The following is a 13,845-nucleotide window of genomic DNA, read 5'->3' on the forward strand; positions in this document are numbered from 1 at the left end:
GATGCCTCTGTTTTGTTCCATTGGTCTATATCTCTGTTTTGGTATCAGTACCATGCTGTTTTGATTACTGTAGCCTTGTAGTATAGTTTGAAATCTGGTAGTGTGATGCCCGCCGCTGTGTTCTTCTTGCTTAGAATTGACTTGGCTATGCAGGCTCTCTTTTGGTTCCATATGAAGTTCATGGTGTTTTTTTTCCAGTTCTGTGAAGAAAGTCAATGGTAGCTTGATGGGGATAGCATTGATTCTGTAAATTACTTTGGGCAGTATAGCCATTTTCACGATATTAATTCTTCCTAACCAGGAACATGGAATGTTTCTCCATCTGTTTGTGTCCTCTCTGATTTCGTTGAGCAGTGGTTTGTAGTTCTCCTTGAAGAGGTCCCTTACGTTCCTTGTGAGTTGTATTCCAAGGTATTTTATTCTTTTTGTAGCAATTGTGAATGGCAGTTCTTTCTTGATTTGGCTCTCTTTAAGTCTGTTATTGGTGTATAGGAATGCTTGTGATTTTTGCACATTGATTTTATATCCTGAGACTTTGCTGAAGTTGCTTATCAGTTTCAGGAGTTTTTGGGTGAGGCAATGGGGTCTTCTAGGTATACTATCATGTCGTCTGCAAATAGAGACCATTTGGCTTCCACCTTTCCTATTTGAATACCCTTTATTTCTTTTTCTTGCCTGATTGCTCTGGCTAGAACTTCCAGTACTATATTGAATAGGAGTGGTGAAAGAGGGCATCCTTGTCTAGTGCCGGATTTCAAAGGGAATGCTTCCAGTTTTTGCCCATTCAGTATGATATTGGCTGTTGGTTTGTCATAAATAGCTTTTATTACTTTGAGATACGTTCCATCGATACCGAGTTTATTGAGGGTTTTTAGCATAAAGGGCTGTTGAATTTTGTCAAAGGCTTTCTCTGTGTCAATTGAGATAATCATGTGGTTTTTTTTTTTGGTTCTGTTTATGTGGTGAATTACGTTGATAGACTTGCGTATGTTGAACCAGCCTTGCATCCCCGGGATGAATCCTACTTGATCATGATGAATAAGTTTTTTGATGTGTTGTTGCAATCGGCTTGCCAGTATTTTATTGAAGAATTTTGCGTCTATGTTCATCATGGATATTGGCCTGAAGTTTTCTTTTCTTGTTGGGTATCTGCTGGGTTTTGGTAACAGGTTGATGTTGGTCTCATAAAATGATTTGGGAAGGATTCCCTCTTTTTGGATTACTTGGAATAGTTTCAGAAGGAATGGTACCTCTTTGTGTGTCTGGTAGAATTCGGCTGTGAACCCATCTGGACCTGGGCTTTTTTTGTGTGGTAGGCTCTTAATTGCTGCCTCGACTTCAGACCTTGTTATTGGTCTATTCATAATCTTGGCTTCCTTCTGGTTTAGGCTTGGGAGGACACAGGAGTCCAGGAATTTATCCATTTCTTCCAGGTTTACTAGTTTATGTGCATAGAGTTGTCTGTAATATTCTCTGATGATGGTTTGAATTTCTGTGGAATCTGTGGTGATTTCCCCTTTATCATTTTTTATTGAATCTATTTGGTTGTTCTCGCTTTTCTTTTTTATCAGTTTGGCTAGTGGTCTGTCTATTTTGTTGATCTTTTCAAAAAACCAGCTCTTGGATTTATTGATTTTTTGGAGGGTTTTTCGTGTCTCTGTCTCCTTCAGTTCAGCTCTGATCTTAGTTATTTCTTGTCTTCTGCTAGGTTTTGAGTTTTTTTGGTCTTGCTCCTCTAGCTCTTTCAATTTTGACGATAGGGTGTCAATTTTGGATCTCTCCACTCTTCTCATATGGGTGCTTATTGCTATATATTTTCCTCTAGAGACAGCTTTAAATGTGTCCCAGAGATTCTGGCACGTTGTGTCTTCGTTCTCATTGGTTTCGAAGAACTTCTTTATTTCTGCCTTCATTTCATTGTTTATCCAGTCAGCATTCAAGAGCCAGTTGTTCAGTTTCCATGAAGCTGTGAGGTTCTGAGTTAGTTTCTGAATTCTGAGTACTAACTTGATTGCACTATGGTCTGAGAGGCTGTGTGTTATGATTTCAGTTGTTTTGCATTTGCTGAGGAGTGCTTTATTTCCAATTATGTGGTCAATTTTAGAGTAGGTGTGATGTGGTGCTGAGAAGAATGTGTATTCTGTGGATTTGGGGTGGAGAGTTCTGTAAATGTCTATCAGGTTTGCTCATTCCAGGTCTGAGTTCAAGCCCTGGATATCCTTGTTAATTTTCTGTCTGGTTGATCTGTCTAATATTGACAGTGGAGTGTTAAACTCTCCCACTATTATTGTGTGGGAGTCTAAGTCTCTTTGTAAGTCATTAAGAACTTGCCTTATGTATTTGGGTGCTCCTGTATTGGGTCCATATATATTTAGGATCGTTAGCTCTTCTTGTTGTATCGATCCTTTTACCATTATGTAATGACCTTCTTTGTCTCTTTTGATCTCTGTTGCTTTAAATTCTATTTTATCAGAGATGAGAATTGCAACTCCTGCTTTCTTTTGCTCTCCATTGCTTGGTAAATCTTCCTCCATCCTTTTATTTTGAGCCTTTGTGTATCCTTGCATGTGAGATGGGTTTCCTGGATACAGCACACTGATGGGTTTTGGATTTTTATCCAATTTGCCAGTCTGTGTCTTTTGATTGTGCATTTAGCCCATTTACATTTAGGGTTAATATTGTTATGTGTGAATTTGATACTGCCATTTTGATGCTAGCTGGCTGTTTTTCCCATTAGTTGATGTAGATTCTTCATTATGTTGATGCTCTTTAGCATTTAGTGTGTTTTTGGAATGGCTTGTACATGTTGTTCCTTTCTATGTGTAGTGCCTCTTTCAGGAGCTCTTGTAAAGCAGGCCTTGTGGTGACAAAATCTCTGAGTACTTGCTTGTTTGCAAGGGATTTTATTTTTCCTTCACTTCTGAAGCTCAGTTTGGCTGGATATGAAATTCTGGGTTGAAAATTCTTTTCTTTAAGGATGTTGAATATTGGCCCCCACTCTGTTCTGGCTTGTAGAGTTTCTGCCGAGAGATCTGCTGTGAGTCTGATGGGCTTCCCTTTGTGGGTGACCCGACCTTTCTCCCTGGCTGCCCTTAGTATTTTCTCCTTTATTTCAACCTTGTTGAATCTGACGATTATGTGCCTTGGGGTTGCTCTTCTTGTGGAATATCTTTGTGGTGTTCTCTGTATTTCCTGGATTTGAGTGTTGGCCTGTCTTGCCAGGTTGGGGAAATTTTCATGGATAATATCCTGAAGAGTATTTTCCAGCTTGGATTTGTTCTCTTCATCACATTCTGGTACACCTATCAAACGTAGGTTAGGTCTCTTCACATAGTCCCACATTTCTTGGAGACTTTGTTCATTCCTTTTTGCGTTTTTTTCTCTAATCTTGGTTTCTCGTTTTATTTCATTGAGTTGATCTTCGACTTCTGATATTCTTTCTTCTGCTTGGTCAATTTGGCTGTTGAAACTTGTGCATGCTTCGCAAAGTTCTCATGTTGTGTTTTTCAGCTCCTTCAATTCATTCATATTCCTCTCCAAGTTATCCATTCTTGTTTTCATTTCCTTGAATCTTTTTTCAAGGTTCTTAGTTTCTTTGCATTGATTTAAAACATGTTCTTTTAGCTCACAGAAGTTTCTCATTACCCACCTTCTGAAGTCTAATTCTGTCATTTTGTCACAGTCATTCTCTGTCCAGCTTTATTCCCTTTCTGGTGAGGAGTTTTGGTCCTTTGTAGGAGGCAAGGTGTTCTGGTTTCGGGTGTTTTCCTCCTTTTTGCGCTGGTTTCTTCCCATCTTTGTGGATTTATCCACCTGTCGTCTGTGTAGTTGCTGACTTTTCGATTGGGTCTCTGAGTGGACACCCAGATTGTTGATGATGAAGTATTTCTGTTACTTGGTTTTCCTTCTACCAGTCTAGCCCCTCCACTGTAAGACTGCTGAGGTCCACTCTGGGCCCTGCTAGTCTGGGGTGCACCTGTAGCAGCTGCGGTACAGTGAGGGATGCTACCAGTTTCTTCTTCTGCTATCTTTGTCCCTGAATGATGCCTGCCAAATGTCAGTCTAATCTGTCCTTTTTGTGGTGACCCTTTGGATATAAAGGGGTCAGGGAGCTGCTTGAGGAGTCAGTCTGTACTTTATAGGAGCTCAAGTGCTGAGCTGTGAGGTCCATTGTTCATTCAGGGCTGTTAGGCTGCTACGTTTAAGTCTGCTGCAGCAGAACTCATAAAACCCCTTTTTTTCCTCAGATGCTCTGTCTCGGGGAGTTGGGGCTTTCTTTATGAGTGTCCGTTGCACTGTCCTGCCCAGCTAGGAGGCAGTCTAGTCACTATTTGCCTGCCGAGGCTCTGCCCTGCTGCCGTGGTCTCCGCCCTGCTGCCATGGGCTCCGCCCTGCTGTGGAGTCTCTCTGTTATGGCGGGTTGCCTCGGCAACGGCAGGCTGCGTCAGCAACGGGAGTGTACCTCAGTAGGGGCAGATTGCCTCGGTAATGGCGGATGCCCCTCCCCCACTGAGCTGCACCGTCCTGGGTTCAGCTGTGCCTGCAGCGAAACTCTCCACCTGGAGTGTTTCGAATCGCCATTTTGTTTGTCCCTGTGGGGGTGAAACCCACCGAGCCTGCTCACCTGGCTCCCTGCCTCAGAGCGCCTTTTTTTGTTTTAAGTTGAATGGTTGACTCTCTCCCAGGTGTTTCAGTCACCTGCTGTTAGGGCACCAGGATCTGTGTGATTTCCCGTGCAGCGACCCACTGCGCTGGCTCAAATGCCACTTCCCAGGAATCTCCTGGTCTGGCTCACTGTCCAAGTCCTGTTTAATCAGATGGTTATGCTAATCTGTCCTCCCAAGTCTCAGATTGCCAGTTTAACAGGGCACCCGGGCCCGTGCGTTTTGTGCAGAGTGTTGCAGAGTGTTGCTGCGCTGTGGCGCCGGCTGAAGCGGCTGCACCAGCCAAAACAGCTGTGCTGGCATTCTGTGTCTCTCCTACACCTGGGAATTTCCCTGTTCTGTGGGCAACAAAGATCTGTCTGGAAATGCGGCTTTGACTCACCCTCTGCGTGTTCAATGAGAGCTGCAATCCTGGGTTGTTCTTACCGTGCCATCTTCTTTTTCCTTCTGGCTGCTTTTTTCAGTGTTATCTTCTTAAAGAATAAATCTTTGCTCTGAAAATCTAATATGGAAACCCAGAGTGTCCAGATCTCTGGGTGGGAGGGAAGGTGTTTATTTAAGAAGACAAAAAAAAAAAAAAAAAAAAAAAAAGAAAGAAAGAAAAGAAAAGCATATTTTTCCACGAAAACTGAAAACAAAAACAAAAGAAGCATAAGGAAATACTGTCACGTAGAGAAGATAAAGCAAGAATGATGAGATCCACTTTCCTTGAAAGCACAAACAGATAGAATAGATAAAAGCAGAGCCGCTCTGGCAGACTGACGTTGGGAAATTGGGGATGGGAGTGGGGAAGTCAAGTCTAGATAAACAGTCCCTCCTCCAAGTCACCCCAAGCCAAGCTGTGCCAGAAGAGGACTCTGTGGGGCTTGATTTTGAAATCACTGTCTTAAGGAAAGAAAAATGAGAAGATGTTTCTCTTTTCAAAATTATAAGTTTTAAATGTATAGCTGAACTGATAGCAATGGCTACATGTCCAGTCTTTTTTGGAGCAACTGTCATGCTCTTCTTATCTCTTCCTCTGCCAGTTTCTGCTTATTCCTTCATGCCTCTACTCACCTTGTACCTTCTGCTTCCCAAATCCTGCCTATCCCTTAAGATTCTGCTCAGGCTGGGCGCAGTGGCTCATGCCTGTAATCTCAGCATTTTGGAAGCCTGAGGTGGGTGGATCACTTGAGATCAGGAGTTGGAGACCAGCCTAGCCAACATGGCGAAACCCCGTCTCTACTAAAAACACAAAAAATTGGCTGGGTATGGTGGCGCACCTGTAATCCCAGCTACTCAGGAGGCTGAGGCTGGAGAATCACTTGAACCTGAGAAATGGAGGTTGCAGTGAGCAGAGATCGTGCCACTGCACTCCAGCCTGGGTGACAGAGCAGGACTCCACCTTAAAAAGAAAAAAAATTTTCAGCTCAAATCCTATCTCTTCTATGAAGTCTTTCCTGATCTTTTCAGTTGAATGTAACCTCTTCCTCTTCTGAGGTCCAATCATTTCACTTCATTTGTATTTGTATCAATTAATTAAATATTTGTCATTGAGTGCACTAGGAGTTAGGAATGTGGTGGTAAATGAGATAGGCATGATCCCTGCCCTTTAAACAACGGATTTAGTAGTAGGGCCAGCCAATAAAAAAGTAAGCACATAAATGACTTAAGTACAGTTTATGATAACTGCCATGGAAGAAAGAAACTGGGTGATGTAATAAAGTGTAGCTGGATCTCAGTGTGCACATGTGTATGGGGTTGCATTGGCAAGTGGTGTGGAAGGCCTGCTTGAGGGCTGACATATGAGCTGAGAGCTACAGAAAGAAAAAGGGAGTGGAAGGCTGGGGAGGACCACACCCAGAAATGTAAATCCACACCCAAAGGTCTGAGGAACAGAGAACAGAAGGCAAGGAGCAGGTCAAATTGGGATGTCAAGAGGCAGAAAAGCTAAAGATGGAGATAGCAGCAGGGACCAAGGAAAACAGTCTTGACACCACCCCAGGATGACAGCCCAGATGCCTGGGGGGTCCTTCTTGGAGGTCCCTTAAAGACTCATGTTATTCTAGGAGAGCATCCCTGTCTGGGTTCATCTTTGTATGCCCTGCGGAACCTAGCACAGGGTTTAGCACGTGGGAGGTACTCAACAATTATTGGTATAACAAGGAATGAAGGGTCGACTAATTGCTCCATGAAGATGCCTCTGATCTTAACCAAATGTTCGTTCTTTCCTTTGAACCTGCCAATGTAACACATTGTGTTTTTAGCTACATTGTATTACAGAGCCAGTGTTGGGCTTGGAAGCTATATTTTTTCCTCATGGTTGACTGTCCTGTCTTTAGGTCCTCATGGCCTGCAAGCTGAATGGCAGTCTTACTTGTCCTGCTGGTGTTGAAAAGCAAATAAATAAGCACCGTGTTCAATATGCACACACCAGTGTGACCAGGTGGTATCCTGAGAAACCAGCTGTGGGGCAGGAAGTGGGAGGGCAGAAATCCTTATATGTGGCATTTGTCCAGTTCTGTTGTGTAAATGCTCCCAGTGGCTTGCAAAATTCCTCACTACTCAGTAGTCAGCTCTCAGGATTACAGCACACTTCGATGGCCTCAAGGTTGGTGCCCAGGTCCTTCAGCTGCCTGTCAGAAGGATCTTTGCAGAAAACTGCAGTTTGTTCTGAGTGGCACATACGAGAGACCTAGAAAATGTGTCGAAGGCTTGTGAGATGAATTGCAAAGATGATAAAATGATCAGTGGGTTGGTGCCCATGTAAGCAGGGAGAGGAAGCCTGCCTCTCTCTTCACTTGCTCTCATGGTCTCTGGCAGCTTTGCAGAAAACAGTGAAAATGGTCTCTTATAGCCCGGAGCTGGATTCTCCTCTTCACTCATTCTTGGGGAGTTGTAGGCAAGGCAGCTGCCTGAACATTCAAGGCATTCTTCTCTCTTGAGAATGCCTTGCCTAGAACCAGACCAACTATGTGTTGGGACATAACTGAGGGCAACAAATCTCTACTTACTCTCAAGCCACTAAGTATTAGGTTGATGCAAAAGTAATTGCGGTCTTCACCATTACTTTTGATGATGAAAACAGCAGTTGCTTTTGCACCAGCCTAATATTTAGGCTCTCTCCCATATTCTACGAAAGTTTCAGGAGTGGGTGTGATGCGCGCAGGAGTGACAGCGTGGCTGATAGGAGTCGTCAGTGTGAATGAAAGTGCTGTCCCCTTTTGATAATGTCCTGTGCTTATAATTCTCTGACATTTTGGGCAATGTTCTGCTAGAAAATCAGACCATAAATCCTTCATCCTTCTGGTTTACAGGTGAATCAAAGATACTCTGAGAAATGCCAAAGGGTTGGGGCAATGTGCGAAAGTGAAAGGCTGGTGGTGACTTTCAGAGTGGGTAAGAATCAAGTAAGGAGTTCTGGGCCAAGTATTCAAAGCTGTATATCAGCTTACATTTTTTCCAAATACTCAGGAAGAAGGTTCTGGAATTCAGGCCTATCCACTGGAATGAGAAGGAGTTGGACCTTTGCGTGAGCTTTTTATTGGGGCTGTAACGAATTACTGCATTGTGGCTGCTTCAAACAACACGCTGTGTTATCTTGCAGTTCTGGAGGTCAGAAATCTGAAATGGGTTCCTTAGCCTAAAATTAAGACATTGGCAGGGCTGTTTTCTTTCCAGAAGCTCTAGGGGAAAACCTGTTTCTTTGCCTTTTCCAACTTCTAGAGGAGGCCATCTCCAGGAATGGCTTCCATTCCTTGGGGCCCTTTCTTCATCTCCAAAGCCAGCAATGTTACATCCTGCTCTGTTTTCTGTGGTGTGTATCTCCCCCTGTTTCTTCTGCTCCCTCTTGTACATCTAAGAAGCCTTGTGAATTTATTGGACCCACCTGGATTATATGAGCTCATGTTCCGACTTAAGGCCAACTGATTAGCAACTTTAACTTCATCTCTCCTTTAGAGCCCAGGATAATGATGTGGACATCTCTGAGAAGTTATTATACTAATGACCTCACGCTGGATTCCAGCCCAGCATCGCAGAGCTTTGTGACCTTGGGCAAGTCAATACCTCTTTTTTTTTTTTTGAGACGGAGTTTCGCTCTTTGTTACCCAGGCTGGAGTGCAATGGCGCGATCTCGGCTCACCGCAACCTCCACCTCCTGGGTTCAGGCAATTCTCCTGCCTCAGCCTCCTGCGTAGCTGGGATTACAGTCACGAGCCACCATGCCCAGCTAATTTTTTGTACTTTTAGTAGAGACAGGGTTTCACCATGTTGACCAGGATGATCTCGATCTCTTGACCTCATGATCCACTCGCCTCGGCCTCCCAAAGTGCTGGGATTACAGGCTTGAGCCAACGCGCCCGGCCCGTCAATACCTTTTTAAAAGCTTCATTTGATAGTGGGGTAATAGTAGTACTTTCCTTGTGGATTTTTGGTGAAGATTAAATGTGCAAGTGTGTGCCATGTGCTTAAAGAGTGCCTGGCACACAGCAAGCACTGAATGTTAGCTTTTTTTTATTTTAGACTCAAAGATACTGGCTCATCTGGATCTGGTTGAGAGACTCCTCTTGTGAACTCTCAAGACAGCTGTCCTTCTCTGACCATAGCACACCTCTGAACTATTAGATTGGTGCAAAAGTAATTGCTGTTTTTGCCATTACATCTAGTGGCAAAACCTGCTGTTACGTTTGCACCAATCAAATGCAATGTCACCATCTGTTTATGTGTCTCTTTCCTCTATTAAACAGTTCCCCAAGAGTAGGAGAATCTGCTTATGGATCTTTGTAACCTCATCGTGCTTCATACAGAAGAGGCTTTCCAAGAAATGACTGAAGTATGTTACTACTAATAGCAAAAGGAAAAAAACAGTCTTTTCATTTTTTAAATTTGCCTTATCTTAATAAGGCAAATAAAAGTTAAGGGGTAAACTTTTCTCACTTGTATAATTTTCTTCTGGGACCTCCTACCACTTGTCTTTTATGGAATACTTTCAAGATGAAACAAAATTATCAAATTTATTATTATTAAAAGTGTTAATTGGCTAGGTGCAGTGGCTCACACCTGTAATCCTAGCACTTTGGGAGGCCAAGGCAGGGGATCACCTGTGGTCAGGAGTTTGAGACCAGCCTGGCCAACATGGTGAAGCTCCATCTCTACTAAAAATACAAAAATTAGCCAGGAGTGGTGGTGCATACCTGTAATCTCAGCTCCTAGGGAAGCTGAGGCAGGAGAATTGTGGGAATCCCAGAGGTAGAGGCTGCAGTGAGTTGAGATCATGCTACTGCACTCCAGCCTGGGTGACAGAGCAAGACTCTGTCTCAAAAAAAAAAAAAAAAAAAAAAAAGTTAATTGATGAAAAGTCTTTATTTCAGAAAATTAGTATTCATGAGAAAAGTTAGAAGATAACTGATCAAGTGTCACTGCCAACATTACTGGTTTGCTTTTTCGAATCCATACTTTGTAGATGCAGAGTAGTACTGAAGTAATACTGTGCTATGACAGTGGACAATCCATTTTAATGACAACCTCTTTACTCACTCCCCTCCACACAGTGAAGTTGTGACTTTGGTGGTGTATGTCAGCATATCCTTAGCTAGTAAGCATGAACTATAATCAGAAAAAGAGATATTATTAAATACGCATGTAGGAGGAACAAAAACCCATAATCTAGATGTGGTGTGTAGAGATATGTTCATCCTTGAATGGAGATAAAGGAAGAGACACTTAAAAGAAATAGAATCCTTTTATAGAGCCTGTAAACTGAAGAGGAAAGAAGAGATCTAAAGGGAAATTACAAAGTCTTAATTAAGATGTCAGGCTTAAATTATCTCAAAGGGAGTCTACAAATTCCGAGGTTTCACAGCCAAGAATAAGACTCTTCAGTGGGCAAAATTCAGAAAAGATTGGCTTTTAGGTGGCTATGCGGAACGTAGCTTTGATCTAAGGCACCGTGGACTCAGGTGGAGCTCAGCGTGCAGATCTCTTTTCCTTATTCAAGGATCTAGGAAATTAAGAATGAGTAGAAGCAAATGCATTTGACTATTAGAGCATTTTCCCTGCGATGAGTCTCTCTCAGTAGACTTTATGGTTGGTGAAGTACATACTAAGCTTTGATTTCTGTAGATAGAAGGCCGGAAACTGTGCATCTCATATAGAAAACAGAGTAAATGCTTGGGTTGAAAAAAGGAGCTTGTCTCATAGAATTTAAGATCCAGAAGGGAGGAAAGAAGTCTTCTACATTGGTGGGCTCCAAATCTATCTGAACCACTGAATCACCTGTGGGTAGGTAATTAATACGAACACTAATTCTAAAACACATAGAAGATACATCCCTTATTCTCTGCAAGAGAGTCAACTCAAAGTACCCTCCTAACCAGTCTATCCAGGGGCAGATCTCTACTATAGCGACCTGAAATTTTGTGGCCCAGGCAATCAATCTCTCTTGCTTCACCATCACCCCAGCTCTGTCTTCCCAGGTGATTCTAATAAGACTTTGGTTCAGCTGTTTTCAAACCTCAGAGCGTAAGAAAAGCAGCTGGGAATGTTTTCAACTGATCAACTCCCCTCCCCAAGCCTTTTTTCTTGTTACAGAGGTTTTGGTATGCCATCCTGAAAGGAAAACGTCTCAAACATCCTTTGCTACTCTAAGTATGATTCCTGGACAAGCAATAGCAGCATCACCTGGGAACTTGTTAGAATTGTGGAATATTAGGCCCAACTCCAGAGGTAATTAATTACCACCCAATAGCCACAGCTGTCATTCTCCATTTCTCCTTCATCCCTGCAACCCTAGGAAATTGCTAATTTACTTTCTGTCTCTATGGATTTGCCTGTCCTGGACATTCCATATAAATGGAATTATACAATATGTGGTCTTTTGTGCCTTGCTTCTTTCACTTAGCATGATGTTCTTAAGGTTGATCATATTGTAGCATGCATCAGTACTTCATTCTTTTTATAGCCAGATTATATTCTATTGCATGGATATACCACATTTTGTTTATCCATACATTAGTTGACAGAAATTTAATCTGTTTCCACTTTTTGGCTATTATGAATAATGTTGCTGTGAACACTTATGTTCAAGTGTTTGTGTGGATACGTGCTGTGATGGTTAATATCAGGTGTCAACTTGATTGTGCTGAAGGATGTCTAGATACTGATAAAGTGTTGTTTCTGGGTGTGTCTTTGAGGGTGTTGCCAGAGGAGATTGACATTTGAGTCAGTGGAGTGGGAGAGGAAGACCCACCATCAATGTGGGTGGGCACTATCCAATTGGCTGGCTGCCAGTGCAGCTAAAACAAAACAGGAGGAAGAAGGTGGGATAAATTGGCTTGCTGAGTCTTCTAACTTTCCTCTCCTTCCCTGTGCTGGGTGCTTTCTTCCCTTCCTCCTGCCCATGGACATTAGACTCCAGGTTCTTTGGCCTTTGGGCTCGTGGACTTATACCAGTGGTTTGTCGGGGACTCTATGGTCTTTGGCCATAGACTGAAGACTGCACTGTCAGCTTTCCTGCTTTTGAGGCTTTTGGGCTTGGACTGAGCCACTACTCCCTTCTTTCTTTTCCAGCTTGTAGATGGCCGATTGCAGAACTTCTCCTTGTGATTGTGTGAGCCATTATTCTTAATAAATTCCCTTTCATATAGCTGATTTAGTTCTGTCCCTCTGGAGAATCCTGATTAATACATATACTTTTATTTCTTTTTATATACCTAGGAGTGGGATACTAGGGCATATTGTAACTCTGTGTTTAACATTTTGAGGAACTAATAAATATTTTTTTCAAAGTAACTACACATTTTTCAATCTCATTATCAATGTATGAGGGTTCTAAGTTTTCCTGGATGACAGCTAATCTTATCACAAGGACACTTGGGTCTCATAATAAAGAATGCACAACAAAAAGGTAAATAAAATTCATTTACAACCACACACACACACACAAACAAAACACTGAATAGGCAAGGAAATAATGAGCAGAAAGAACAAGGCTGGAGGCCTCACACTATCTGCTTTCAATCTATGCCACAAAACTATAATAATTGAAACAGTAAGGTACTGGCATAAAAATAGACACACTGACCAATGGAACAGAATGGGGAACCAATAATGAATCATCAACTGATTTTTGACGAAGATGCTAAGAATACACAATGGGCAAAGGATAGTCCCTTCAATAAATGGTGTTAGGAAAAATGGATATATGCATAAAAAAGAATTAAATTGGACCTTTGTGTCATAACATATACAAAAATCAATTCAAAAGGAATTAAAGACTTAAGCATAAGACTTGAGACTATAAAACTACTAGAAGAAAACATAGGAGAAAAACTACATAACATTGGTCTGGTCAATGAGTTTTTGGATTTGACCCCCAAAGTATAGGCAACAAAATCAAAAATAAATGGGATTGCATCAAACTATAAAGCTTCTGCACAGCTCAGGAAACAACAGTAAGAAGAGACAATCTATAGATTCGGAGGTTTCCGAATCCATATATTTGAAAGCCATACATCTATTAGAGATTAATATCTAAAATATATAAAGAACTCAATAGCAAGAAGACAAATAATCTGATTTTAAAATGAGCAAGAGGCCTGAATAGAAATTTCTCAAAAGAAGACATACAAATACCCAACAGCTATGTGAAAAATGCTCAACATTGCTAATCATTAGGGAAATGCAAATTAAAACCACAATGAGGTATCACCTTATATGTATCAGAATGGCTATTGTCAAAAAGACAAAAAATTAAGTGTTGGCAAGGAAGAGAAGAAAAGGGGACCCTTGTACATTGTTGGTAGGATATAAATTAGTACAGTCATAGAAAACTATATGGAGCTTCCTTTAGAAACTAAAAATAGAATTACCACATGGCCCAGCAAAGTCACTTTTGGGTATTTACCCAGAAGATTGGAAGTTAACTTGTTTAAGTGATGTTTGTATTCCAGTGTTCGCTGCAGCACTATTCACAATAACCAAAATGAAATCAACCAAATGGAATCAACCGAAATGTCCATCAACAGAGGAATGGATTAAAAAAATGTGCTATATAAGTATATACACAATAGGATACTATACAGCCTTTAAAAGGAAGGGAATCCTGTCATTTGTGACAACATGGATGGATTTGGAGAACATTATGCTAAGTGAAATATGCTAGGCACAGAAGGACAAAAACCGCGTGTTCACACTAACATGC

The sequence above is a fragment of the Callithrix jacchus genome, chromosome 16 (assembly GCF_049354715.1).
Source record: "Callithrix jacchus isolate 240 chromosome 16, calJac240_pri, whole genome shotgun sequence".
Classification (NCBI taxonomy): domain Eukaryota; kingdom Metazoa; phylum Chordata; class Mammalia; order Primates; family Cebidae; genus Callithrix; species Callithrix jacchus.